The 27,898-nt window shown below is 39.5% G+C and overlaps 1 protein-coding gene across 3 annotated transcripts in view; it reads right to left on the bottom strand.

Moving 5' to 3' along the window:
- LDB2 (LIM domain binding 2) overlaps window positions 1–27,898 on the bottom strand; it is a 228,361-nt gene that overhangs the window by 54,082 nt on the left and 146,381 nt on the right. The gene's annotated exons all lie outside the window — the stretch shown is intronic.

The following is a 27,898-nucleotide window of genomic DNA, read 5'->3' as shown; positions in this document are numbered from 1 at the left end:
CTGACATCAAAGGCAATTATCTGGTATGCAACCAATGTTTTCCATCTCCTTTTTTACAGATAAATTCAGATGCAACCACAAGCCTGGTAAGACAGAACACTTCAGTTTATAATAGACCGATACTTCCATACCAAATGACTGATTGCTTTGCATGCATTAATCAATCCACAGTAATTCTGAGTGGTGGATACATAAAAATTGCCTTCATTTTACAGAGGGAAAAAACCAAGCGATCTAAACTGTGTTTTGGAAGAATGAGACAGAAAAGTCCCCATCAACAGGCAAGATTAGAGTTTATTAGTTCCTAATTCTTACTTGTCTATTAGGACTATGTGGTGACTCATGCCTCCCTCATTTACTTTTGAGAGTAATTTCTAAAAAAATTATTTTGCCAGCACACGAACAAAGGCTCCTGACCCTAAAAATGTATTTGCAAGTGGGTGTTGTAAATTAAAAAATATGGCATTTTCACAGTAGTTCTGTGAAAACTGTTTCTGCTCTGTGCATTACAATGTGGAATATTGCATATGCAGTCATAATGCACATTACATAATGAAAATATACAAATACAGAAAATTAGGACTTGTTAAAGCTTGTGCTGTAATATTAGATACTAATGTAATTTAATGTACAAAAATACACCACACTTTCTGGAAGTGGCTGACAATTCAATGAATATGTTGAACAACTATCCTACGACTCTAGCTCCTAAAAAAACCCACCCACTCACCATGCATATATTAATTTTCTACAGTCTTTTAATTTAATTTGGAAAAACTGAAGTCCAGTGTATCAGCATAGGACTCAACTCAGGCTTTAACTCAATTTTTTCCATGTTGGTATGGTATATAGTAAAACATGAAATTTACCCATCAAGTTAATTTCTTACTCCCCTAAGGCTAATTAGTGCAAATTAAATTTCCTGCTAATCATCCTAAGCAGTGAATGTGTGATATGAAAATCCAGCATTCCTACTGATTGTGATAAACCTCTATTCATGTGATTTATGCACCACATAAATATCTTGAAACTATTTTAACTGCAGTTTATAGACCGTTCCCAAAGTAGCATGGTCATATGGTGTTGCTTTTCCCCTTGTATTCACAGCTACAACACATTAAAGAAGGCTAGAAATACATTAAATACCTTATATTTATCGCTTTTCCTAGTAAGCATTATCTATGTTTGCCACAGGGATACGCTACTGTGACCAACAAAGTGGGGCACCAAAAGGATGAAGAGGTGCGCACAAGGATATGCCCAATGGAACCTGATTTTCAATGACACATGCACATGCAGAACCTGTCTGTCTGTGAAACTGAAAATAGCTAATGCAAATGTCCAGCATAAATGACTATAGCTAATATTCACCTCCAGAAGAAACATTCATGGAAACCCGTATTAATAAGCAGACCTGTTCTTGGCTCACCATGCTGCCTTGCCGCAGAAGACTGAAGAGGTTTCAAGGGTTTGGTTCTCTTCCTGAAGGACTCAGTCACTTAAAAAGATCATTTCATTTCTAGGATAAACATGAAACTCTCTACAGAGGTAACAAAGTTTATTTGTGCGGGAGATGGTATTTCCAAGAACAACAAAAAGCTGTGGAACAGCTCGTATAAAGTCTAGGGATCATGATAAACTTTGTGCATTTTAAGTGTGAAGGACCTTTCCTTCATTTTTTCTCCTCCAAAACATAATTGTGTATATTAGCATTCAAGCACATGGGTGTGCACACCCTCAGCTCTGCTGCATGCATATATGACAACACTTTCCTGGGCATAGGACTATGAACATGGCAAACATGCTTTTCCTTCCCTTCTTGCAGTAGATGGATATGCTCAGCGTACATACTCCACCCGTGTCTGCCACTGTACATCTCAGCAGGATTTTAGCAACACCATATACCTTCTGCCAGAGTCAGCCAAAGGCTACTTCCTAGGAGGACCCCAAGTAATGTGAAGGCAGGATTGTGGAACAACTTGATACCTGTGGCCACTTCAGGATGTAGTTTAGCCATCCTTGCATCAGAAATGTGAACTCACAGTTTGCAGAGCACAGAGCAAGCCGTACGCTAGCTTAGTCTTCAGTTCGCAGCTCCCCAGAGGCAGTCACAGACAACAAGCAAGTATGGCCTAAATAGCATATGGTGCTTAGGACACCAACAGGGCTGAACGAAGCCTGATATGCTACTGCCATTGGAATTTCTTCATGTTTTAGAGCTTGGCTTTTAGTCCACCGAATACACTTTTATGAATGTACCTCTGTGCGTGGTTTTGTAGCGCTCCTCCCTCCCACACCATACTTCCCCAAAGGAGCATCATATGGACACCCTCAGAGCCAGCGCACCGATCTTTGCCACAGGAGCTCTGAGAGTGAACATTTGCAGTAGCAGTTTCAGTATGGGGAGACTCTTGTAATTTCCTTTCCTGGTGTCAGAGCCCTGAGAGCACCCTGAGAACACCCTGCTCCAGGGTTGGGCTGCCAGGCAGATTTTCTTTCCAGCTTCTAGGGGCGGAATCCTTGCCCAGCTACGTCAGGGCTTTCTGCCTACATCCTCGTGGAGTTCCCTGAAACTGGATCTCCTTCCAGTCCTGTCTCCTATCCAACTGTTGCTCTTTATTCTTTCTCCAATCTCTCTGCTCACCTACCCGCCATGGTCCACTCCTCTGTTTTCTCACCTTATGGTTGGTTGCCTTGCATTAGTTATCTTCCACGTTCACCATTCAACTCCCAGCATCTCCCTGTCTTCTCTTCTCTCCCCCTCCTCGCATACTACCCCTTTTTCTCTTGCTCAGGGAGGCTCATTAACCTTTCCCTTCCCAAACACACCCAATTCCCTCATTCTCCTTACTCAAGCAGGCCCAGCTATCTAGTGTCAGTCTCCCTGTTCTCCTCCACTCTCCCCAAAACACCCGCTTCACGCCCACTTTCTCAGCACCCTTCCTACTCAGCCAGGCTGTCCCAGGCTCCCTGCCTCACCGGTCTAAGCCCTCCTTCTGGATCTTGATTTTGTGTTTTTCTCCCTTCCTTCCTCCTTCCTTCCTTCAGCTTCTCATCCAGCCAGGGACCAGGCAAGAGGACCTTTTCCCCCTGTGCCCCGCACCCAGCCAAACATCTCCCCATTCCCCGTGTTTTTCTCATTGACTTCCAACTCTCCCTTACTCAATCATCCTCCATCTTCTCCTTTCACCTCCCAGTTACTATTTCTCTCCCCTCTCCCTCATCAATGTCATCTTGTCCTGATTTATTCCCTTCTCCTTTCTTTCCTCCTCTTCCCTCTTCTTTCCTCTACATGCAGGTCAAGTTGCATCCTTTGCAGGGCCACCTGGACCCCAGGTGCATCCTCTGGGAGTGCAGGAGCAGGAAGGGCCTCCTGCTCTCGCATGCAGCACTGTCTGAGCCTTCCCCATGGGCTTTGCAGTGGGAATGTTCCTTGAGTCTGCATAGCCCTGAGCTGCAACATGTCTAGTTACTCTTTGCAGTTGACATGTGGATAGCCCTACGACTGGGTTCCTACAGGGAGCCTTACTATGTGCCTGGGAAAGGGAGTCCTTGGAAATTTTAGCTGTCAAACTCTAGTAAGGCCTGCACTGAGTACTTGAGAATAGGTGGGTTTTTTCCCCAAAGATTTATAAATTTGCTGAATTCAGTCAGATTTCCACAAAGAGGACAACAGGGAAACCCCTGCTGCAAAGGTGAGCAATCCTACTCCAGAGCATATAGATTCTAGGGAATTTAAAAACCAAAGTTGTAAGACTTTTGTAACATGGACAAAACAATATTTTTCCATTTAGGGGAAAAAAGAAATCCTTTTTGTCCTAAATAAAAAAGAACTAGTTAAAAGCAAAAACAATTTCAGCTTTATTGGGTCAAGTTTGGCAAAATTATAAATAAATAGAAAGAAGGCCTTTTAATGGGACTTATCAAATGATATTAATAAGAGATGCTATATCATCTGCCTGCAAGAATATATTGGAATAGCCATGACTGCAGATGCTGAGGCTCCGAGCCCAATACTTAGGCTTAGGAAAGTAGATGTAGGTTCATACCTGCATCTATACAAATACTAACAAGCCCTTACAGCCACATTACCCAGAAAAGACCTTTTTATAGTGTGAAGTGTGACACTCTGCACTGTAAGATACTGGATGTACCAGAAGGAAAATTCACCTGCCCTTCAGCATTCAGGCATTAATTCCAGATCACTGGAATGCTGCTTTAAATTATCATTTTGTCCTGGGCAGCATCCTTCATCCCTAGCTGAGTATGGGAGGATGTACTATTTCCCATGAGAAGCAGGCACCGCCCCTTAATGTTTGCTTCATTTGTGCTAGCAAATCCCCAGATAGCAAAGCAAACTGACAAAGATCAGCTGGATTTAGCAACAGGTAATAGTTATTTATATGAAAATGTCTATAAGAAAGACATATCTGAAGTGACTATTTTGCACAAAATATAGTGCTGTCACCCACTGGAATGACATACCTTTAGCCTATTCAGTGGTGTAACAGCTTGGCTACATGTGATTTTGTGTACCTGTCCCGTGGATCAGAGACCTAAATACAATTTTAGAATTGAAGTAAGACAGGTAGATTTGTGACATGTCCCCAAGTATGAGCAGTCCAGAAATCAATTAATTCAATGTATGAACATAGGCAAGAAGCTTAATAGGTCAGTAACAGTTATATTGTATGTAATTTCTTAAGTATCACTCCTGGGGAATTCTAAAGAAAAGAATGAAACCATCTGACATATTAAATGGCCCAAGGCCTGCCTCTTGGGGAGGGAGACACTTAGGTCACGCTCCTGATTTTTGGCCTGGGCATGCAATGATAATGATTAGGGTGCCCCTCTGTCATCTCGATCCTAGCAATCATTATTTTCATGCTGTCCTTTCATTTATTTCCCCTTTTAAATATGTTTGCCTGAGTGTAAAATACTTTATTCTCTCAGGAATATGTTTAAGTCTAAAATTATTTTTCCATCCCAAATTGAGCCAAAAAGTCCAACAATGTCTAGGTGGGAATGGCCATAATTTGTGAATGTCAGGGTTTCTGTAAGCCTCAGACCTAGCTATGGGCAGAAAGCCAGTTAAAAAAAGTTTGTAATATAATTGTGGTACCACCACACACCATGTGGTGGTGATGGTACTGTTGGCTTTTTTTTTCCTCCAAGGAAGATTTGAATAAAATAGAAAGTAAACATGTTTTTCTAGTTCACAGGAAACTGGTATTATTTGTGGGCTAGGAATAGAAGAACACTTCCTCCCTTTGTGTCCCAAAGATAGGCTGTCGAAATCTCAATGCCCTCTCTACAGAATGAAGGTTCACAGCCTCTTTGCAGAAGCAGGGCTTGATAGCAAACCCCTCCTTGCTCACTGAACTGCTCATGTGTTGCCTTTACAGTAGAAGCTCTCAGGGGCAGAGACTTGGATTTAGCATATACATATACACCATGTAAGATAACTGCCAAGTTGGTATAGTAGTGAAACAATGGAAGTGTTAATCAGTGAAATAAAAATATTTGGTTTATTGCTTCCAGGCTGGGTTTTGCAGCTCTGAATCCTGTCAAGTCCTATGTCTTCAATTAGAGCTAGGATATAATATAAGCAATAAAACAGACACAAATATAAAAACATAAAATATAAAAAGCCTTTAAAAGTTCCACAGAATCAGCAACAGAATGAAAAAAACCCCACCCTGTGCCTATAGCTTAAAGGAGCTCTGTCTGGAAGGTCTGGGGCAGCCTGCAGCTGATTATCTCATCAACATGCTATAGATGGGCTTGTGGAACTCCACTGGTTGGGGCTGTGGGTTTTTTTGGCTCCCAACACAAAATGTTGAGCTGTCCTGTAAAGCGCTAGGCAGACCACGAAAGTCTCTTGCTTGAGAGATTATCACAGCTGGATCTCAGTAATTAAATGGGGATGCTACAACTAACACTCCCTCATCCAGATGTGAGGGCTAGGGAACCCAGGAGAAGGCTTCCCATTGATTACAAATGAGCTTTCCCAAGCACCGCAGAAGAAAGCCTGAGCTTTCTGTTAATTGTTAATTGACATCTCTGGGTATGGCTAATTGACATCTGTGTGGGCCAGAGCTTGGCGTGTTCACTTACGTATGTTTTTTTAACTGAAATAAACAAATCGGTACACAAAAAGCAAAACTTCACGGAGTTACATAGTGGTGTCATTGCTGTTATTCTGCCTACAGTTCTATTTGCTCAGATTCATCCCAGTGAAATAGCACCTCAGGTGTGTTCCCTCCCAGATGCAGTCCATCTGGCTGGGATGTGGAGGGAGGGATCCCTCCATGAAGCTGGACAACAGTAAAGCTCCGGTTTTCAGTGCTGTGACCTGCTTTCTGGAAGAGCTGTAAGGCAGGCTGGTCGTGGGAATGCCCCGCCACCTTTATGAGACCTTATCTGGTGAGTGGATTCAAACCCAAACAGCATGAATCTGTCAATTCCCAGGAAAAGCTACTGTTAGATTTGATAGTATGGCATGAAAGGCAGTGAAAAGACAGTCTAATAAGTCCAAATTCTGTCTCAGAGACATGTGGGCCTTGTTGACTAAACCACCCACATGTGTCCAAGGCAGAATCTGGCACACACAGACCTGTCCTTTTTTTCTCCCTATCTAGTAAGTAAGATTGGGTTCCTATAATTTAGATTACTTACAGAGTAAAAATTGTAATATATGATTAATTTCCACTTACACGAAATGTCTAGTTATTTATACAAATTAAATATTAAGTAAAATTAAATGTATGTTTTAAAATCTATTACAACAGCAGTAGTAATAATATACTACAATATACTAATATACTATTAATAATAGTATACTAGTAATATACTGTATTTAAACATTCAGAAAACATCCGTGTAATCTACAGACATTACAGACTTTAAACTCATGAAGTTCGGAAGACAGTGGAAGTACTACTTCCATATTGCTAATAAAGCACAGCTTTTTGAGAAGTAAAATTAGCCCTATGTACATTCTTCCCATGTCCTTGCAATTTTGTCCTTATCTTTAATGATCTACTTAGCACTTCATAGAAATTGGGGAAATCTAAGGTTTCCAACCATTTTGCCTTTGTTCTCAACTTTGTAACAAAACTGCAAAGTGGGATGAGTAACATGGATTCCACACTGTGACTAACTTGAATCCTTCCCACATCCAGAACCCAATGTTTTGGGGTGTTTTTGTTTTGATCCATGATACTCTCATGGTATCTGCAATATCTTATTTATTTTATGTCAATAATATTTCCTACAGTTAAAAGCTATAACCTGAAATACTACACTGTATAGCTTATAAAAGTGTAAAAGTCTAGGTTTCCCTCTCCCGTTCCTTCTATCCTCTGTAATTCAAACACTGTGTTAGGTTTGACTCTGCCTTTTCTACAATAATTATTTTCTAACATTTTACCCCAGTGAGGATTTGCCTGTATAATTTTGATTCAGCTGACAGTGTATTTCCTTTTCTCAAAAGTCTGTAACTAGCACTTCAATCCTCTAAAACACACTCAAGAGTCAAGAACAAGTAACAGAAACTTCATGACAATGAGACCTCAGCTTAACTCCCCACACCTTATGACCCTTATTCTCATAGACGCATAATCTGCAACTCAGTCTTAAATCCATCATCTCTCTGAAGAGAGACAATATTTTACTATAATTCATTTTGGTTAAAATAGTCAGAAAACAACTATAAAAAGCTCTATGTGTCTCAGTACAAAGCTAAACTGCAGCAGCATCGTTTTTCATTAAAGCTCAGCCAGCCTACCTATTACAACAAAATTTCCTCCCAACCATTTCCTTATTATACTGGCAGCACACTACCAGTCTTTAAAGAATTGCTCACTACAAAATTCAGAGTCTTCAGATCTAGACTATTTCAGCCTCAGAGGAAGACAGTGTGGACCAGGGGATGTGAAGAGCAAGTGGGAGAGTCCAAGATCCCTTTCACAGGATGGCAGCTGGGCTTAGAGGGCACCTCTGGGGATCGTCTGGTCCAACTCCCCACTCAGAGCAGGGTCACCTGCAGTGGGTTGGCTAGGACTTGTCCAGTTGGGTTTTGCATATCTCCAAGGATAAAGCCTTCACAACCTCTCTGGGTAACCTGTGCCAGTGTTTGACCATCCTTTGAGGAAAATGCTTTTTCTCACATTTAAATGGAATTTTCTGTGTTTCACTTTGTGCCCAGTGCCTCTTGCATTTCACTGGGTAACACTGAGAAGAGTCTGGCTCTGTCTTCTTTACTCCATCCCCATCATGTATCTACACACATTGATACGATGCCCCTTCTCCAGGCTGCACAGTCTCAGCTCTCTCAGCCTCTCCTAATATGGCAGATCCTCCAAGCCCTTAATCATATTCATGGCTTTTCTCTGGACTTGCTCCAGTACAACCATGTCTGTCTTCTAAATGATGAGCCCAAACTGAATATCCTACTCCAGATGTGTCTCACCAGCACCGACGGAAGGATCACCTGCCTCAAACTCTTCCCTCATGCAGCCAAGGAGGCTTGTTGACTTCTTTGCTGCAACGGCACATTACTGGCCCACCATCAACTTGAACTCTCAGCTCCTTTCCTGCAGTTCTCATAACAAGCACCTCAAATTCAAGCACAAATAGCAGAGTACCGGCCCTACACAGTTCTATACCCGCTTCAAGCTTTGAGTTTTCACTCTGTGTCCAGTGACAAGACTGTAAGAACTCAGGGAGTCTGCTACCCGATCATAAAATGAAAACTCTGAGCCCATACAGTTTGCCATTTAAACAACTAAATTAGGTTTCCAGTAGTACAGAGCAGGCCAGACCCTTACCCCACATTGAAAAATTCAGAATTGCTCATGGCAGGCACATTTCTGAGGAAAGCTATGGTCTAGGCTGATTTTTTAGGTTGGAGGGGAGAATTGTTTGAGGGGGTTACCCATATTCTCTTTCAGCAGACAAAAGCCATACCTTAGGTGAGGAAGCTCCAGTTTTAACTGTAAAACTTCCACACCTTATAAATCAAAACCATCACTCCCCAGCAAAGATCTATACATGAATATTTTACCGAAGAGAATATTTATATTTGCATAAACAGTCTGCACTCTGAATGCAAATAAAGCCAGAACAAATGGTTTGCCTGGTTGCAGTATACTGCCGCTCACACTTCTGTCTGTGCTAATCATTCTGTTTGAAGAAAGAGTATTTCAGTTAACTTTGTTCAACAACTGCAAAGAAGAAAGTTTTAAAGGCAAGCCAAAGAGGTTATTCACAGCTGTATGACAAACCACTGTCAAAACATAACAAACCACAACCAAACTCAAGCAGAAAATGACAAAATGTAAGACCATAAAAATGATGGAAATTGTGCAGGACAGGCATTTTAGATGAACAAATGTAATCTGTACCAGCATAAAGGACCAACACAGCACAGAAAATGATACCCAGAAAAGTTGTCTCAAGAAATAAAGGCATAAACATAAAATTCAAATGACAGGACACCAAAAGGAACAGACAAAAAACAGGCAAACCATCCAGTTGTATTAAATCAAGCACACCCCTGACCCCTGACTTCATCTGACCTAGCAAAATACTAAACATGGCATGAAACAAAAAATTATGTAAAAGCACAAGAAAAATGACATTAATATAAAGTCATATTGGCGATACCCTTATATACTGCCACGATTCTTTTATGTAGATACCCAAGCTGGTCTGGGGCAGAACCTAGACAGAGAGCTCAAAACCAAAGCTTAGGTGCTGCAGCAAATGTGTGCCTGCCTTTCGGTGGCATGCTCATGCTGGTGGTAGGTTAACTGACCAACACACACATTTCACAGCAATCAACCCAATTAATCTCTTGTTGATCTGCATCCAAACAGTTCCACAAAAATTAAGCAAGTCACTGGAACCACACCAATTACCACCTGCAAAGAATTTGGCCATTATGCTGGGGATCTTCCCCCCCACCCCAGGTTGTATAAATATTCAAGCTATTGCTACAAAAGCCTGTAGGAAGATCTGTTGTGCTGTATTTGCTGGTGCAAAGTTGTTCTGAAGACAGATGTCTACAAATGTAATTCTACCAGTTTCTGATATCCACTCTTACCTCTGAACCATGTTGAGATGGGAAGCTGAGGCAGAAAAAAAAAAATCTTCCATGTATTCTAGAAATACTATTAAACATTTACAGCCTATATGAAGGAAGAATAAACAACTGACAAAGTACTGATCTGAATAATGCATAGGTCCTTTTCACCCTTAGAAATATTAAAATAGAAGCTGTGAGTGACTGAGACAGAGTACCATGTGTGGTGGATAGCTTTTTCGCTTCTAAAGCTCCTGTTTACTTCCAGGCAAAATGAGCCGCAACATACACCTTTCATTAGCTGCAACTCTGATAAATCCTATTTTTGGTTTCAGTGCAGTTTTTGTCTGCCAGAATAGCATCTCACACCACCACCACCACGCCTGATGAGAAGCCTAAGGACAAGCACAGGCTGTCGGGACCTCACAGGGATCAGGCAGAATTTACCTGACTTGGATGCCTTCTGCAGCTCTCCACAAGCTCCCTTCTGCTGAGAGACAGCTACTAACAGTACTTATGGCAGCTAGTTTAAGTTAGTTAAAACTACTCCTTCACTGTGGTTAGCACAGTGTAAACACAGCCATAAATGTGTCTATAAAACATATTGTAGGCAGACACCAACTTGCTCTGCTAACACTCCAAGTAACCCAAAAGCTACATGTTTGCATAGCATGGCATCACATCTGAGCAAGTAAACCCTGTGAAGAGGTAGGATATATTTGTTTGGGCTCCAAGCCAGATGAAAATGGCCACACAGCATCTGGTCAGCTCAGCGTGTGGGCAGAATGGGCTCATATAGGCATTTGCCATATAGGCACAGCTGACCTCCTCAATGCTGGAAGACTTCTTTTCATGGCAAGACTGAAGCCCACAGGTAGGCAATGTGAAGGAGAAAGCTAGTCCCTTCTCTGAACACAGGACTTTGTGCTCAAGCACTGTCAGTCAAGCATCACAGCACGGTCCACATTCAGGTGAAAAATATCAGAGGTGAAATGTGTTGATACGTGCATCAAAAGGGACATAACGTAGTGGGGAGTGTGTCTGGAGAACTGGTGGGAGGTGAGGGGTTACGGTGATATGATAAAAGATACACACGGCATTCTCAAAATCCTCAAACTGCATTGAGCACATGTGGATTGATAACCAGCATGATTTTTCTGGTAATTTTATGCTGTAGACGTATGAACAATATCTCACCAGTGGATAATATCAGTTGTCGGTTATATACATGTTTTATAACAACCAGAACACTCTTTTTCAAAAAGCCGTTGGTGGTTGGCTTTGATTTCTTTTTTTCTGCAGCAAAGCTTGCTTTCCCACTCTCTTTCTCTTTCTCTTTCAAGCTCATGGAAGCTAACTGCAGAGAAAGTAAAAAGGTATTCAACACAGTAGACAAAATAATTAGGAAAACATTCTACCATTTAAAAATGTTTTGTTGGTTTTAAAAGTGCAGCTTGTTTATTACCCTTAAAACGAAGGCAAGTGCCCTGTATTCAGCTATACAAATCAGATGTCTGACAAAATAACGTCAAATAATAAAGAACCACTTTAAGAAAAGGGCAAGCAATGTAACAGGTTTATAAGCTTCAGTCAGAACACACGTTATACGTAGCTTTTAATAAAATTTTATGCAGCAAGTAATGCAGAATGCTCTTAACTTGAAAAAGGTAACATCAGTAATAAGTGCTGTAACAGATCTGTGCTGAAGTTGAAATAGCCTCTTCCTATGTTTTCTGTCCTTTTAGCTGTATGATAACATTTTTTCCACATTTCACAGAGAGTCATTATATCATCCTCTTGATATATTTTTGCTACAATGACTCACTGTGATTTCTGGAACCACTACAGGTAAGATGCAGTTCCCCTGACAATGCTGAACTGCCACTGTCAGGACAGCTTCAGGGAACCCCCTGAACATAAGCCATAACAACCACCACACAGATGCCCAAATGCCCACCCAGACCAACACCTCTGTGTGACAACAGCCAAAATAAAAAACCTAAGAAAAAGAAAGGGAAAAAAAAGGACAAGTGTGACACAATCCTTGCCCTGCTTCCAAAAATTACCAGGTGGAAAGCTACAAAGGTGATGGTTGCACTCAATTACTCATGGAAGTCATGGCTACTAATAGCTATGAACACCCAAGTACAATGAGATTGCAGGGAACCCCATGCTCCAAATATCAACCTAACAACTCTTAATTTAATTACAGAAAAATATATTCAAGCTTTATGATCCCAGACTGGAAACATATAAAAAAATTTCTCTTGGAACATATTTTCTCATGGAACTGAAGAAATTCAAGGTGGGAAGTTCTTCTCTAAAGGTTCAGGAATAATATTTACCTTTCATCAGTGTTGATAGGGTTACAGTGCACCGCTGCCAACAAGCATCCCTGTTGACATCAGGGAGAATGATCCAGATTGATAACTCTATGTTCTGATATCTTAACATGAATATGACTATCTAATTTGAAATACTTCTTTGACAAATTAAGTATACTTTTTCAAAACCTACCAAATTTGAAAAATGTATAGAAATTACCTAATGTGGGAAAACCAATTTAATTTGGTATCTTTCACATTCCTTGTGGTCAAACAGGACTGAATAAAAAAGATAAGATACTCCACCTTGCAATGTAAACATGCAAACATGGTGCTGCATACATACCCATTTGAAATATCCCCCTGGCTTTCAAATAATTTGTACATATTTCACCACTAAGAATATAGTTTTTAACAGCAGCATTGCAAACTTAACTCAGGATCTGGAAACAAATCTGTGTGGTGGTTACTGCAGTGAATAGTTAGTGGACTTACTTGTTTACAAAGCCTAACACCATATAATAGTAAGTTTGGTAGGAACCAATTCATACATGTGTTATAAGACAAATAAAAAAGGTGCTGGAATAAAATACAGAAAATGCCAGTCCAAAATTGTTATGTTGTGAGCATCTATTACACAGGAGAGTAATAGAAAGTAACATTCCTACAAAGCCATTTTTTCACCATAACCATAGAAATGTATCTCTGCCTAAAGTCAGTCTTTCTTCGCTACACTCATACATGAATATTTTCAAATGATTTTCCCCCATGTTAACCTTGATCTTACTTCAGACGTTATTCAAGGACAAATCCTGGTCCCTCGTGGATCTCCATCTAAACAGCAGGAATTTTGCTTGCATAATGATAAGAAGAACTGAAGAAAATTATCTTCATTTTTGTTTAGTTAGTCATCTAAAGGGGTAAGAGCAGAGGAGGAGTGCTGTACTCTGATGCAGGACAGGTAGCTGCACTGTTTCTCCTCCCTATGTGTCTGGATCGTGTCAATAAAGCACACTGTATGCAACTTGAAAACCTCAGAAAACATTGGCTTTGCTCTGCAACTACTCACTAATACAAACTGATTTTGGTGTATTTTTTTTTTCAGCAAAATTGTGGATTAATTCAAAACTAAAATGTCATTTTGCTACAAAAAATATGAAGGGAGGAAAAATTGCCCACAGTGAGGCATAAGGAAAGCAATTTAGACAAATAAGAGCTGTTCCCAGACCTCTGCACAAACCTTGGACTGAACATGACATTTAAAATTTTTTTGGATCAGCACTCTTGTATTTTTTACAGTACTTTATCCACATGCCTCCTATCCTCCTGTTCCTAGAATCAGCACAGCTAGAAATATAAATTAAAAGGTTATTCTTGCATACCTCACATCTGGTTAGAGTTAGGAAGTGCTAAAAATCATAGGAGGGAGTTTATTCTTGCAGGCTTTTGAGCCTGAAATTCTTGTTGTTTCCTGCCTTTGCAAGAACTTCGGAGGCATGTAGTTCTTAAAAGGGGATGGCTGTTTTGCCTGCCATTGGAAAAGAGTGAAATTACTTTGATGGTCTGAGCTACGACTTGGAACATATAAATAAGTCATTAAATCTTTGAATGTACACAAGTTAACGTAGAAAACTACTCACAGCAACCAATGTGAGACTAAAGACTTTTCTCCCCTGGGCTTCGTACCCAGTAGGTGCCCACGCTGACTGTACAATTTAACACAACGCACGTCACATAACTGCAGAAAAGATTCATGGGGCGGTTTGATTTTGTCACACTGTGCAACTGAATCTCACCTGTTACTGCAGATGAAACTCACATCAGTATATAGGGACCTATACTTCTGAAAGAAGAAAATACCGACCCTCTCTTACAGTATGTTTTTTGTGTCTACAGAACATGCCCACTCCAGGAGCAATAAACATTTAGCAAAGTGATTCTGAATTTCTTCAGGCTAATCTTCTATGCCTACACATTCGCGCAATATCCTACTGGGGTGGAACAGGAGCTTCTAACCATACGCACATTGTGCCGGCAAAGCAGCCTGAGTTTGATTTCCCAGAGCTATTCCCATGAGGTGGTGTGCAGTGTAGTCACAAGCAGTGGCTCTGAGTGACATTTCTCACCTTTAATTTCTCCTAAAAATCCGCCACTTCTGAGGCAGATGGCAGGCTACACCCCCAAAGAGGCAACTTCACAGGAAGCCTTCGCTCTGCGTGGGGATGCTGCATAGGGGAGCTGAACTTTTGCTCCTCCTCTGTTTTTTCCACCTGCTTTTTTCCCCTGAGTTTCATCACTTGTATGTCATCCCATTCACATTTTAGTTTCCCATGTTGTAAGCCGTCTGCTCCATTCAATGTCCTTCAAAGGAACACACGTGACTCACACGGAAGTTGCTCACAAGAAGGCCACCCAAACCCTGTCCATTGAAGAATTTGTGCTTGCCACTTGTTTGTTAAGTTATCAGTGCTCCGTATGTTCTGAGTAGCAATAAATGCACCCAAAACTGCAGAATCTCAAGAAAGGTGGTGGGAATGGTTGAATTTCAGAACACAGGTTTTCATGCAACTGTGAGAACATTTAAGAGCAAATGGTAGTACTAACAAAACAACATTTTTGTTTACTGCATCAAAGCTACAAGTTACACTTCAGGAATGACATTCTTAACAGTGTCAAGAAAAAGTGGTGTTTACTTTATAAGGAGTAAATTTTAACCCAAATGTGATCAGAAACCAAGAAAAAACCTAACTTTTTTTCAGAGGAACTTCTATGCTTACACTCCAGTATCACAAAAAAGAATGACAATATCTATGTTGTGGGTGTATTTCTTGTCTCCCCAGTGATTCCAGAAATTAAGAATACTTTAGTATATTCTATAGAGTTTTATTTGAAACACCTAACCTTTATATAACTAGCCGACTGATGTGGAATAGTCAACTCCTTCCTATACACCATGCTATGCCATACACACTGTACTGACCATGTACGTCGGGACGACGCATCTTAGGCAAATGTTGCAGTGCTCCCTGCCAAGTCTGCAAACTAGTCTCAAGAGGGTGACTGCCAATGGTTGTTTCTTAATGGGCGCAGTGAGATGACAATAATGAGGGATTCTGCCAACTACCTATCCATCTATGAATCATTCTCCTAGATTTACCAGGAATTACTACATTGTCTTTATTAAATGTGATAATAAGCAGGAGTTTTGCTGAAACTCTGAATACAAACTAGTGTGCCGGCAACATTAGATATGTTGAAGGAAAGAGTCATTGGTCATTGCACATCTACTAACCACAGGAGTACACTACTGCAAGATAGAGGATCCATATTATTGATACAACATTGGTGTCACTGAAACGGAAAATTATACAGGTTTTCTTTGTGTCTTTTTTGCTATTTTTTTCTCAATGCGTCACTGACCATAGTAATATGAATTTGCTCTTGTTTGGAATGTAGTGGCCTAGAAAATACATAAACTGATGCCAGTGTGTCTGCTACAGAGCGGAAGGATCCGATCCCAGTGGGCTCCGTTTATAAGATTATTCCAGTATGGGTCAACTGTTGCAATATTCAGCAACCTAAATATCATTAAAGGAGTTATTCCCTACTGTGTCCTTTTGTATCTAACACCTTTTTGAGCAAAAACTTGCACGTTTCTTCCAGTACACATTTTTGAGTATTCTACTGATCTTGCTTGTTCTTGGAAAACACGCTGGCGATCTGGAGAAATGAACCTCATGTTGCAGCATTGCTGTTTTCCATGGCATGACAGTCCTTGCTACATTGCAGTGTGTTCATCTGGTTCACTCCACACCACGGTTCTACTTCCTGACTGCTCTGCATGGTTACAAGAAACATTTACTTCAGATATCATTTTACTGGTAAAGTTAAGATCCTCATTACCTGAAAAAGTTTCAGAAGTGTAGGCTCCTTTTAAGAGCAAATGTCTACATGATCCGGCACAAAGTTACCGTCATGAAAGACAAGGATAGTAACTGATGATTCTTTTCCAGATTTGCAAGATATATTTTGAAAATAGGAAACAGAGCATTGTGTTTATTTACCTATGCTTTTGAAGTGTGCAATACAGAACCCCTCCTCAGCATCACTGGGGAGAGTCAACAGCAGTTCAGTCTTTGCTGAGATACAGAAGGGATCCTGCCTTTGAGCAGACAAACTTTCCTGTAACTCCTTACAACTTAGGCTGACTACCTAAATTGTAATGCAATACCATTTGTCACTGCAATGCACTGACAATTAGCATATGCAAATTACAAATTGAAATATGCAACCCATATGTAAATCACACTCATTTCTAAAAGGCTTGCCTAAAGAGGGGGATGTAGCTGTCACTTTTAACAATAGCAAACACCTAATAGCAAACGCCTACGTGTAAAACTACTAAAAAGACACGTAGTGGTGCAGTGTTGGAGCACATCTGAACCCACATCCTCTTTCAATACACAAAATAGGTTTTTATGAGATTTTTTGGGGCATTTGTTCATGGTGCATTGCATACATATGCCTACTAGCAAATGTTTTAAAACAGGATAGCTGCAAATATTGCAACAGATAAGGTTGCAGAGAACCACCTTTCCCCCTGCATATGCAAGTGAGCATATAATGCTCTGTGAGAGAGATGGCAAGTGCTAAAAACACCTTGTACCATGAATAAAAAGGAAACACTTGGCCTGCATTATTACATCACTGCTTTTATGTGAGAAGTTGAGCCCTGAAGTGGAATCACAAGCTAATGATGAGCCCCAGTCTTCCTTAATTTATCATCATTTTCCCTTGAAAATCTTGAGAGCAAATTTCAAAGCCTCTCCCATGTCTTCTATAATGTCCTATGGCGCACAGTAAACTGGGGGCAATTATTTCATCAAGAAGCAATTAATTATTTTCACTCATGTCATAAAAATGGCTACTGAACATGTGGGAAATTGAAACAGAAAGCTTACTGCAAATACTTTCACTGAAAATACCGCTCTTAGAGCCCAGTTCCTAATTTATACACAGTCTGATAGAAGTATAATTGTAGAACAGTAAATATTATTGAAATACTTATAGCAGCAACATTCCAAGAGCAGTGACAGTAGTAGCAGGTAAACATATTATTCAGGTAGAGCTTATCCCTCTTTGCATACAGGCATGAAGCACGCCATTATAAATGTATCACCACGGAAGGGGTTAAGGATGACTTCTTCATGTGAGCAGAGGCCCGTGCTCACAGGCAAACCCACGTGGCAGGCAGAGCGGGAGCAATGCAAGACGTGAGCAGCCTTAGCTGCTTGCTGTCATCCTGCCAGGAGTTACGAGCCCACGGGGAGACACCACAACAGCCCTCGTGATGGCTCCTACTCCAGCCGAGGGCTTGGTGGTGGCTGAAGATGACTTGGCAAGGCAGCACATGACAACCCCCTCCCTCTGAGGTCAGTCACCTCCAGAGGAAGAGCAGTAGCAAGCAGCAGGAATGGTCACTTTTAAAATTAAATCTACAGCTGTTCCCACATGTGCCTGTGCTCTAACAGTGTGGTTTGCAACCATTATTTAATTGTAATTTCAGTTAACCATTTTGTAGTAATTGATGGCTGAATAAGAAATTCAACAGCTGCCTATACGGCTGAATGAATTATATTCTGCTTATAATACTTTCTTAACTCAGCCACCCACTATGGCTGAAATATTTGATTGCTAAATTGATTTTTCATTAATTTAATCTTCAAGGATGATTATTATTCTGAAGCTGGACCACACACAATAAAAATACGCATTTTATTAGTCATATAGTCATAGGGCACACAGGGAAGAAGGCATGTGCCCTGGCTGATGAATCCTGGCTGATGTATAATTTGTTGTTCCAATGCCAACTTGCAGAACACCATTACTTCATCACAGTTGGTCTGATAGAAGTGAAAAAAAATTTGGGTCCCATTAGCCCTTTTAAAAAATCTTGACCTTGAAAACATGAAACTACTTGGAAGAGATTATTAAATAGCTGTAATAACAAAAAATAATCCCAACACTGAAATTTTAAATTAAGAAAAACTCCTTCTCATTTCAGGAGACATTTGTTATCAGGAAGACAGTGTGTCCCAAAAGCGCTCTGTGATAGTTTCACAGTAAATAAATGCTTTTAAAACCATGGAATGTGATTACCATAAAATACATCCTTGCAAAACATATAATCAATTAGCAAAAGGTCTTTAATACAAGACACTTTACAAATACATGTCACTGAAACTACTCACAAATACATGTCACTGAAACTACTCACACAAATAAATGTTTGCGAGAGAGCAAGGGGGAGACCTTAATGCTTTTTCAGTGAAAACTTGCTAGGAAGCAACTGCACCTACTTCAGTGAATAAGAGATGTGATCAGCAACATAAATCAATGGTCAGTGCAAGCCATCTCAAAATTCCTGCTTGGTAATGTTTTCAAATTACCTCTTTTTTTCGGGCCGTCACCATTTTGCAGGTCTTAACTACCCCAGCCAAAGGAAAGCAGCAGAATACTGCTGACCTCCTCACGGTCTAGAGAGGCCTATTTTATTTCTAAGGTTAATATTCTCCCTTTTGGTGAGATTTTCCTTTCATTTCTGAGAGTAACCCAGGCCCAAAAGACTTCAACATGACGCCCGTCATCTAATGAATTAATCAGCTACACTGAAAATGCCTAAAGCCCCAGATTGACCTGAAACTGGTAATGTCTCAACCAGCTTAGACCTGCCAGGGACCTGTCTTTAACACTGGATCTTTAAAAAAGGAAATGGAGAAGAAATGGAGGAAAAACTAGCTTCTGTGTCATTTTCTTTCCATATTATGGGTATGTAAGAATCATAACAGCTTATGTGATGAAGGTGTGAGGAAAGGAAGTGTAGTAATACAAAAGACATGGACAGTTCTTGACACATGTCCTTTTTGCTGCTTAGCAACATGTCAGTGTACAGCATTCTTTTTTTGTTTCAACTTTCTGCAAAAAGGATGTTTATACTGCAAGAACTGGTTTTTTTGCAGAACCCTATGCACAACCTTCAGCAACGTCCATAATGGTAAAGCAGCAGATACTTTGCACTGACAAGAGCCCAGAGGGTTCTGTAATTGTAATACTGAAATATTTTTCAAACAAGACAAGTATTCTCCAGTAGTGTGAGCCAGGCAAACCCAAGATGCTCCCCCCTAAGAATTTTCTTCTGCTTTCTTTTAATAACAACTCTTGTCATTTAAAGTGCTCTATTAAGACATGCCTCCCCCCCCAAATCCATTACTGTAGGAGAGTAATGTGAAGAACCACTTCACAGTTGAAATTAGAGAACCTGGACTTGCTTTGTGTGCCAGGGCCCCTTTCTTTTCTTGCATATATTTTTAAATACTTTTTATTTCCTAAAGTCAGAAAACAATTTAGCCCATCACAAATATTTTTAATATGAAAACTTTCCTGTATAGTTAATTGTTACTGACAGGCATCTAAAGATCAACATTTTTAGCTGCCCAGAACCTTCACATTTATTATCCTGCTACAAATCTAGAAATTATGTGCATTTGAATTTCTACTGGTGGAATTCACATCGCAAGAATCGTAACCTCCAAGAAGTTCCTTTTATATTCTGAGCCAAATTCAACCTCTTACTTCAGTAAAACTTACTACCACACTGTTCCAGTGAATTAGTTGCGGACGTGAACATACAATGAATAGAGCAGACACTATGATTTTCACACTTTTTAAGGTTTGCACTTGTGTCAGCAAAGAAGACCTGAGTTTTACTGGTATTAAATGTGGTTTATGTCCTCTTAGCAGCCCAGCAGTTCTATTTACACCCATTTTGTGTTTTCTTTGCCAAAATTATGTAAGGTAGCCTTAACATAAATGAGAATAATTCCATAATTTTTTTAGAATACAATCCAGTTTTTGTACAATCTAAAGTACCTCTAACAAATACATAAATCTTCTCAGTCTGAGTACTTTTGAGCAACGTTTTAGGTATGAATGAGGATACCTCTCAAGGAAAGGTTGCATCTTGCTGTTCAGTATCAATCTGAGGATAAATAAGCTAGCATGGTCTAAGCAAGCTGTGCCACATATGATGCATACATAGGTGATTAACAGCAACGAAGAACATAAGACCTCAAAAATCTGCAGATTTAGTCCCCTACTGACTCAGCAAATCACATCATAGAATCTATTCTGTAAGCTTACTGAGCTCTGGCTTAAAACCAGTCCATTTCTTGCTCCACTGCTACTACTGATTTGGACGCCACTGATCTAAACCTTACATTACTGGACTAAACAAGCCACAACCTTTCACTTTGTTTGCACAACATAAGCTTCTGTATCATTCTAATCATCCCTATAACCCTTCCTAGCGCTTGCTTCACTTGGATTTAATCTGTCTTAAAAAACAGGTGTCCAGTTTTTCAAAAGGGAGCTCTCCAGTGCTGCTACAACATTAACATTTCCCTGTCTCTGCAGGAAATATCTCATTTGATACTTTCTAGGATCACATCGCTTTCTTCACAGCTGTATCACATCGGTGACTCATAGTTATTCTATGACTGATTGTTACACACAGGTCTTTTGCCTCCTCTGTCATTTTCAACTGATAAGTCTCTAGCAGAAATTCTTTTTAGCAGGCCTTAAGTGCCATCCGTACTCTTAAATTTCATCTCATTTCTATTCCTTGAGTCCTCAAGGCCAGAACATTTTTCCTGTGTAATATTCTGATCATCCTTTATATTAATGATGCCCCACAATATTTGATGCCGCCACCAAATTCCATTCCTCTACTTTTACATTTTGTGCCAACATCATTAATTAAAATGTTAAGTAAGTCAAGTCCTCTAGATTGATCCTTGAAAAATTCTGCTGATATCTTCCTTCCAGTATGACAGTTCTCCATTTAACATAACCTGTTGTCATCTCTTTTTTATTCATCTTCATTCTGTTCTGCAGTACCACTACTAACACCCACGTTGTTGAACTGGACTAATAATTTCCCATGTGTGATCCTGTATCAAATGCAGAACTCCAAATAATATCAGATCTACCACATTGCCTGTATCTAGGTATCAGTGTACTTTGGAATAATAACTTTGATATATCTATGTTGCATTTGTTTGAATGTTCTAATATTGTGGTTGTTTAAAACTAATTTAAAGGTCAGATAAAATAGAGATGGTAGTAAGTTACCTCTTAAGAAAATTGTTGTTAAACATATTTTATTTCAGAGCAACCCCGTGAAATAAGGACAACTTATATGCAAGAAATTAACTGAAGCACAAAAAATCAGCTATTAACCAGCAATGATCTAAAATGGTTGTAAGAAAAAGGATAACTTGTGATGTAGATTTGGTATAGAGCCTTAGAATACAATGCGTTGCAAGAAATAAACATTCTTATATGAACTTGTGTTTTGAACATAACTATCTTCCTATATCTAGCAACAAACTAAGCATTCATGCATCTTCACAATACAGGAAAAGAAGTGGAAAAGCACATATCTGCAAGAATATATCAGGCTTCTCACAGAAGATGGAGCATAGCAAGAAAAAGCTATTATAACTGCGAGGCAGAAAAATAAAAAATGACAAATACCTGAATTTCTGCTCTTCAAACAGATAACGCATTCTCCAGGCTGGTTAGAGACTTGATTAGAGACTGATTAGCATTGTGCTCTAGCAAGGTTTTTGAGCTTGCTATTGCTAGAAAGTAAGTCAACATTGTTGGAAGATCTGTAGCTCTTAGCCTAAATTCAGTAGTTAATATGTGGCTGTGGGAAGAGTTTTGGAAGATGTTCTGCGCCACTGGACCCAGGTTTTCCTGGAGCTCTTTAGATCTTTACTGGGGAACTGCCCTCACCCAGGAGGTAACCACCATGAACTTATAACAGGGATGTTTCTGAGAGCATTTAACTAAATTAACATGCCTATCTGCAGCTGAAAGAAACATCTGACCAGACTAACACTGCAGTTTGGCTGAGCTTTAAACATCACGTTGAAGGAAACCACAAGTAGTGAATATGGCAGTATGCTGCCTAATTTGAAGGGATGCTCTGAATGAAAGACTGCCCAGGCCCAGCCCAGACGCCAGCTGTACCTCCTGGGGTTATCTCACTGCCTTCTCCTGCTTTCTGGAGCTCCACGGCCTCCAGTCCATCACATGCTGGGAGTGCACATGCCCTTCATGACATGACGGAGGCTGCTTACATGTCCCATCATGGCTCAGGAGGCATATATGACAGGCGTGTGGCTGCCATATGGTCAATTCCTGCTTTACCTGGATCACAGGATGAGCACATCTGTAGTCAGACAACAGGAGAGGGGGCCACCAAACACTTCCTGAAGGGCCTCTGTAGGCTACTCCAGCCAAAAGGTTGGAAACACTGCCAAGAGTATATCAAATCTATAACCACTAGCTATGCCAGTTCCCTCCAGAATATTACATTAAGGTCAGTTCTGCAGCCTTAGCTCCAAATCACTTAAAGATCTGGCTGTAGGTTGTTTAAAAGACTGTTTAAAGCTCAGGAGTGATGACCCTTTTCCTCTGGTGCAATGTCACTCTCTATCACATGAATAAAGTTAGTTTCTGCAGCAGCTTCCTTCTCTCCTCAGGTAAGACTGAGACACGCGCTTCCAGGCTTGAAGAGCAGGTTTTGAATTTATTTCCTTCACCCTGGACTTTGTTAATGTAAACCTGTACTGTAAAATGTTTCTACAATTTAAATACAATCTATTCATGACAGTGAATGGGTTCCTACACCATCATTGCACTAAATTTAATCTTGTTTCTCAGAATCATTACAGAACGCTAAGAAATGCTGCTGCCACCTCAGAGATTATTTAGTTATTGAAATTAGTCAAGACTTTCTGGGATACACTGTAACATGCATGAAGGTAAAATTAGAGTTAACAGGAGGAATGGTGGGAAAAAATAACCTAACCACACATTTTTTCCAAGAAGAAAAAATAAAAGAATTGATTACAGACAACAAGAGCAGCAAAATGAAAAAAAATATATAGTCTGGAGAATGAATCAGATGATATTAATTAAAAGATGAAAACTATTGTTCTCTGAATGAAGCTATCAGCCAGACTATCAGGCAGACTCTATTTTCCCCCACACTTTCTATATCAGAAGTGAAAGTTTTAAGGTCCAGTGCCAACCACATTGGTAAGGAACAGCTGAAAAAAATTGAGGAAAATTAGCCGTTTCCTAGATTACCACAATAGCTTCTCTTACTTTCTGTTCAAATGTTATAAATCAATAGCAATATACAGTATTCATCACAGATACAGCTGAATATAAGACTAACTCATGGTTTTCCTATGTGATGAACTAGACTATACATCATTTTCTGGAGCAGTAACTTGCATGACTGTGGTATTAAACTTCTCCATATGCTTTTGAGCAGCACTCTTGCACTGAACTACAGTAATCTGAGCAGGAAAGCAAAGGGGGACAGGCCCCAATATTTCTCATTATGGATGGTAACAATAAAAATAAATAAAAATAACAGAGCTCATTACTGCATGAGCTTCTTCTATTACTACAGGAACTGCAGGTGCCAGAATAATTCCTCATTTGCTGTACAGGCAATATCACTGGAACTTGCACTATCTCTAATGCCAAAGTTGTCTTTGTAACCCATCCTGTGGGCACATGCATTTTATTGACCTCCCTTGTGGAAGGTAGTACGTGTTTGCTCGCTCCTTTTAAAAATTCCTTTCCAAAAGAAAAATAAAGCAAACAGTGGAGAGTACAATCCTGTACAAGAAAGGCCCAGAATGAAAAAGGAATCAGTTCTGTAACATGTTCCCTTCATTTCGATGATTTCGAGAGAGAGTCTTCTCCCTGGCCTTTCCTCAGTGACTGGCAAGTTTCTCTTTGTGGCATGTACATACCTCCACACCAGGGCAAGGCAACGCGGCACAAGATACTGTTGACCCAGCTCCTGATGCCATACTGCATCTGACCTCAACATACATGGTTCACGTCTGCCAGACCAGACCTGGTACCTCTATCAATTTGCAACGGGTCCTCTTGGTGGTGTCTGGTCTCCTGGGGTAGCTTCTAGGAGCAGCCCCTGATACAGCAATTATGCGCAGATGCAAAATAATCTACTGAACAAAATCCTACCCTTAGATTAGCTGAAACCCATAACAACAACAACTGCTTTCCTGCAGGTATAGGGCAGGAAAAGGTTTGCACCAAATTCGTTCATATCCCCTCACAGTGGAGTGGATGTGAGTTAGGAGAATTTAACTCACCGAGGTGAACTTCTCGTTAGCTACTACTTCTATTTTTCCACCGTTTAAGTCTTTTAATAATATAGTCTTAGTTTGCTATGGAAGAAGAATTATTCATGGTTTAAACATACAAATATAATGATGTCAAACAGCATCATGAATCTGTAACCAACATTTAAACGTAAATAGCTCACTATTTTATAAACTGTTACCTCATTATTTTATACATATGTCTAAGGGTATGTGTCTCTGTACACCTACACAAACATATTCCAAATATAATCACCAACAAATCTTGATTACAAAATAAAGGAAAACCTTTAAAAATCTAACAAGTATTATCACATAGATTTTAGAAAAAGTACATATAACAAGCCAACGTGCCAAATAGCTGTCTTAACATTTTATATTTGGCACTCAGATGATGAGTACCTTGTACTTAATAGTTCAAGATGTCACCCAAACAGAATGCTCTTCAGTTATTTTAAGCCATGTAAAATTCAACATGCCCTTTCTAACTTACAGCTTTTTTCCAAGCTATGTGACAAATGGCTATACAATTTAAATAAAATAATTAACTTGCATCTAATTTGCAGATTCATCGTGCACAGAGCTCTTTGGAAAATTTTCATGCACTACTTTTACCTTCACACATAATATGTGAACATGCACATTGTAACCACAACCAAAAATGTTTTTATAGGGTTTGCATCTCTCCCAGAGGATTTTAAAACTCAGAATTCAGGACTTGAGTTTGACATCCTTCTTTTGAAAAATCTAATGCTCCCTTCCATTTATTAGGTTTTAATTTAAATACTCAAAAATACATTCATTAAAAATCATATGTAGAAAAGTAGCAACATATACCTGGACATAACCTATAGGATGAATTAAAGTAAAAGCTAAAGTAGAATCTACAGTCTGCACATTTTGGTAAGTCTTTCAGTGTTAGACTTTTCTCTGAGAGAGAAGCAGTTCCTACTGGGATGTTAATTTAATATGGCAGACAGATTCTATCCAGCTGCTCCTTTCATATCCAGGGAAACAGAAAAAACAGACTGGAGATGTCTTACTATTACTTTTGCAGGCTCCTACTTTGAACAAGCTACTTACAATACAGAAAACAGCTTACTGATTCTTTAATGAGTGGACTACATAGCACAATATCTGATCTTGTATGCAAGGTATTTCTTGTAATGGAAAGTTATGCTACAAGAGAGTACAAAAATAAATAAACTATTAACAGGAAAAATCAACAGCACACAGATGCAAAGAGTAAATACCAAAAAAGAAATAAATGGATAATACCATTCCTGGGATATTCGTGAGAAACATTACTTGTGTTATTACATTACATTACTCATGTAAAAAATAATTAGGTGAAAAGGCTTTTTAGAACAAGTTGGGGGTTTTTGTTTTTTTGTTTTTTTTTTTTTGTTTTTTAACACAGTGATAATGTCTGAATTAAACCAGCTAAAAATCAAACTACTTCAAGTGGAACACTAAACAGTAGGCTGATCTACAGCAGCAAGTCTTGTTTTCCAAAGCCAAAAAGTTTTAATAGTATATATTCAAAATGTTCTTGGCTATCATAATTTTCCAAATATCAAAGGTAACGATATTACTCCATTGTATTCTACAGCCTTGCACTCTTAATTTTATCAATCCAATAAAGAATTTGACCCTGATAGTTAGAAGCTGAATATTTTCATAAGTATCCAGTGTCCCCTACTCACTGGACAGTTGACCAAAACTCTTGCAATGAAACACAAACCATTCCAGTTTTAATTAACAGATTGTAGCTAGCATTATTCCTGACTGAGGATGTAAAGAGTCTTGTTAAATAGCTATTGTAATCAGATAAAAATGTGGAAATACTGACACTATTTTCTCTCTTAAAATACCACTGCTGCCAGCAAAACTGGCTCTCACCTGGAGAAGAGCTAGAAAACCACCTGCCCTCCTGTTGCAACACAAGAAAAACAGCCTGCTAATTCTCAATACTCTTACGCATTTACAAGATGTCAAATGATATTAAAAATGGACAACCACTACCCTAATGTGACCTCCTCCTGGAGAGACTGAAGGTTTTATTTCCACTTTTCTATCACAACGAATCTCATGGAGAGTGCTACATGCTTCAGCGCTGGATACACATTAGTCCTGTGGCAATTTTCCTGAAATTACACATTAGAGAGGCTCATACAGCCTGGAGACATTCACGATTAACTGATATTTCTTTTTAAAATCCTAGGTTGGAGTGCCTGAATGTTGACAGAAAACAGATTTGTACCTAATGCAATGGAGGACTTATTATTTGAATATTTAGACTGTAGTTAGCACTGGGCTTTTCACCTGCAAACCATTCAGTAATCTAGATTTGAGATTATGGGATGTTCACTGGCACATCAGGTACAAAACAGAGAGGCCAAATTTCTGGAAGTCGTCTTTGTCTTACTTCTCAGGGGGGTTTGTGCATATAGGTAAATTTTTGGGTACACTGCTCCATTTCAGTGTGTGCAAATATATCTTCCCTATTCTTTTGTTCCATAGAGAAGTGACATGGGGATAGCGTGTGCTTATCACACGCTTATCACACTGAAAATATTCAGCCTTTTGAGCAAGGTACATGTAAGCGTGTGTTACCTGTTATTAAGTACAAACCCCAACAATAGCAGCATACAATTCTTGCTCAATTATATGAGGTATCAGGTGTCATTCAATGGACAAGATCCAACATACAACATGACGAGTTGAATGTGTTGGGAAATTCTAGTGAAAAGCTGGTATATCAATTCAATTTCAGCTCAGGGATGATGAAGGTACTTTCTAAGGCTTTTGTGCATGGAAAAAAAGGGGTGAGTTAGTAAATGATGGCAAGAAACTCTTCTTCGAACATGAAAACATGGTGTTAGGTACTAAGGATCCTGGCTAATAAATACCATATTCCTGCTTTGTAGCAAGATCATATGACTCCTTCAGTGTTTTGTGACTATTTTACCTTTCATGAGACTTTAAAATGAAATGTAGTTTCAAAAAGTTAAACAATTCAACGAGGGTTTACATTCTGTATACATCCAAAACAGCTGTCCTATCCATTCCCTCATTAAGCACATAGGGAGTACCAGTATTAAATTCAAAAGAGACACATATTCTGTTTCTCCTTCAACAGTGTGAAGTTCAAAAGAATAAACATTGCCTATTGTTAATTAAACAATATATACACTTACGTTATTTAAATC

The sequence above is a fragment of the Pelecanus crispus genome, chromosome 4 (assembly GCF_030463565.1).
Source record: "Pelecanus crispus isolate bPelCri1 chromosome 4, bPelCri1.pri, whole genome shotgun sequence".
Classification (NCBI taxonomy): Eukaryota; Metazoa; Chordata; class Aves; order Pelecaniformes; family Pelecanidae; genus Pelecanus; species Pelecanus crispus.
The sequence above is the reverse complement of the archived record's forward strand: the minus strand, read 5'-3'. Positions and strand labels throughout refer to the sequence as shown.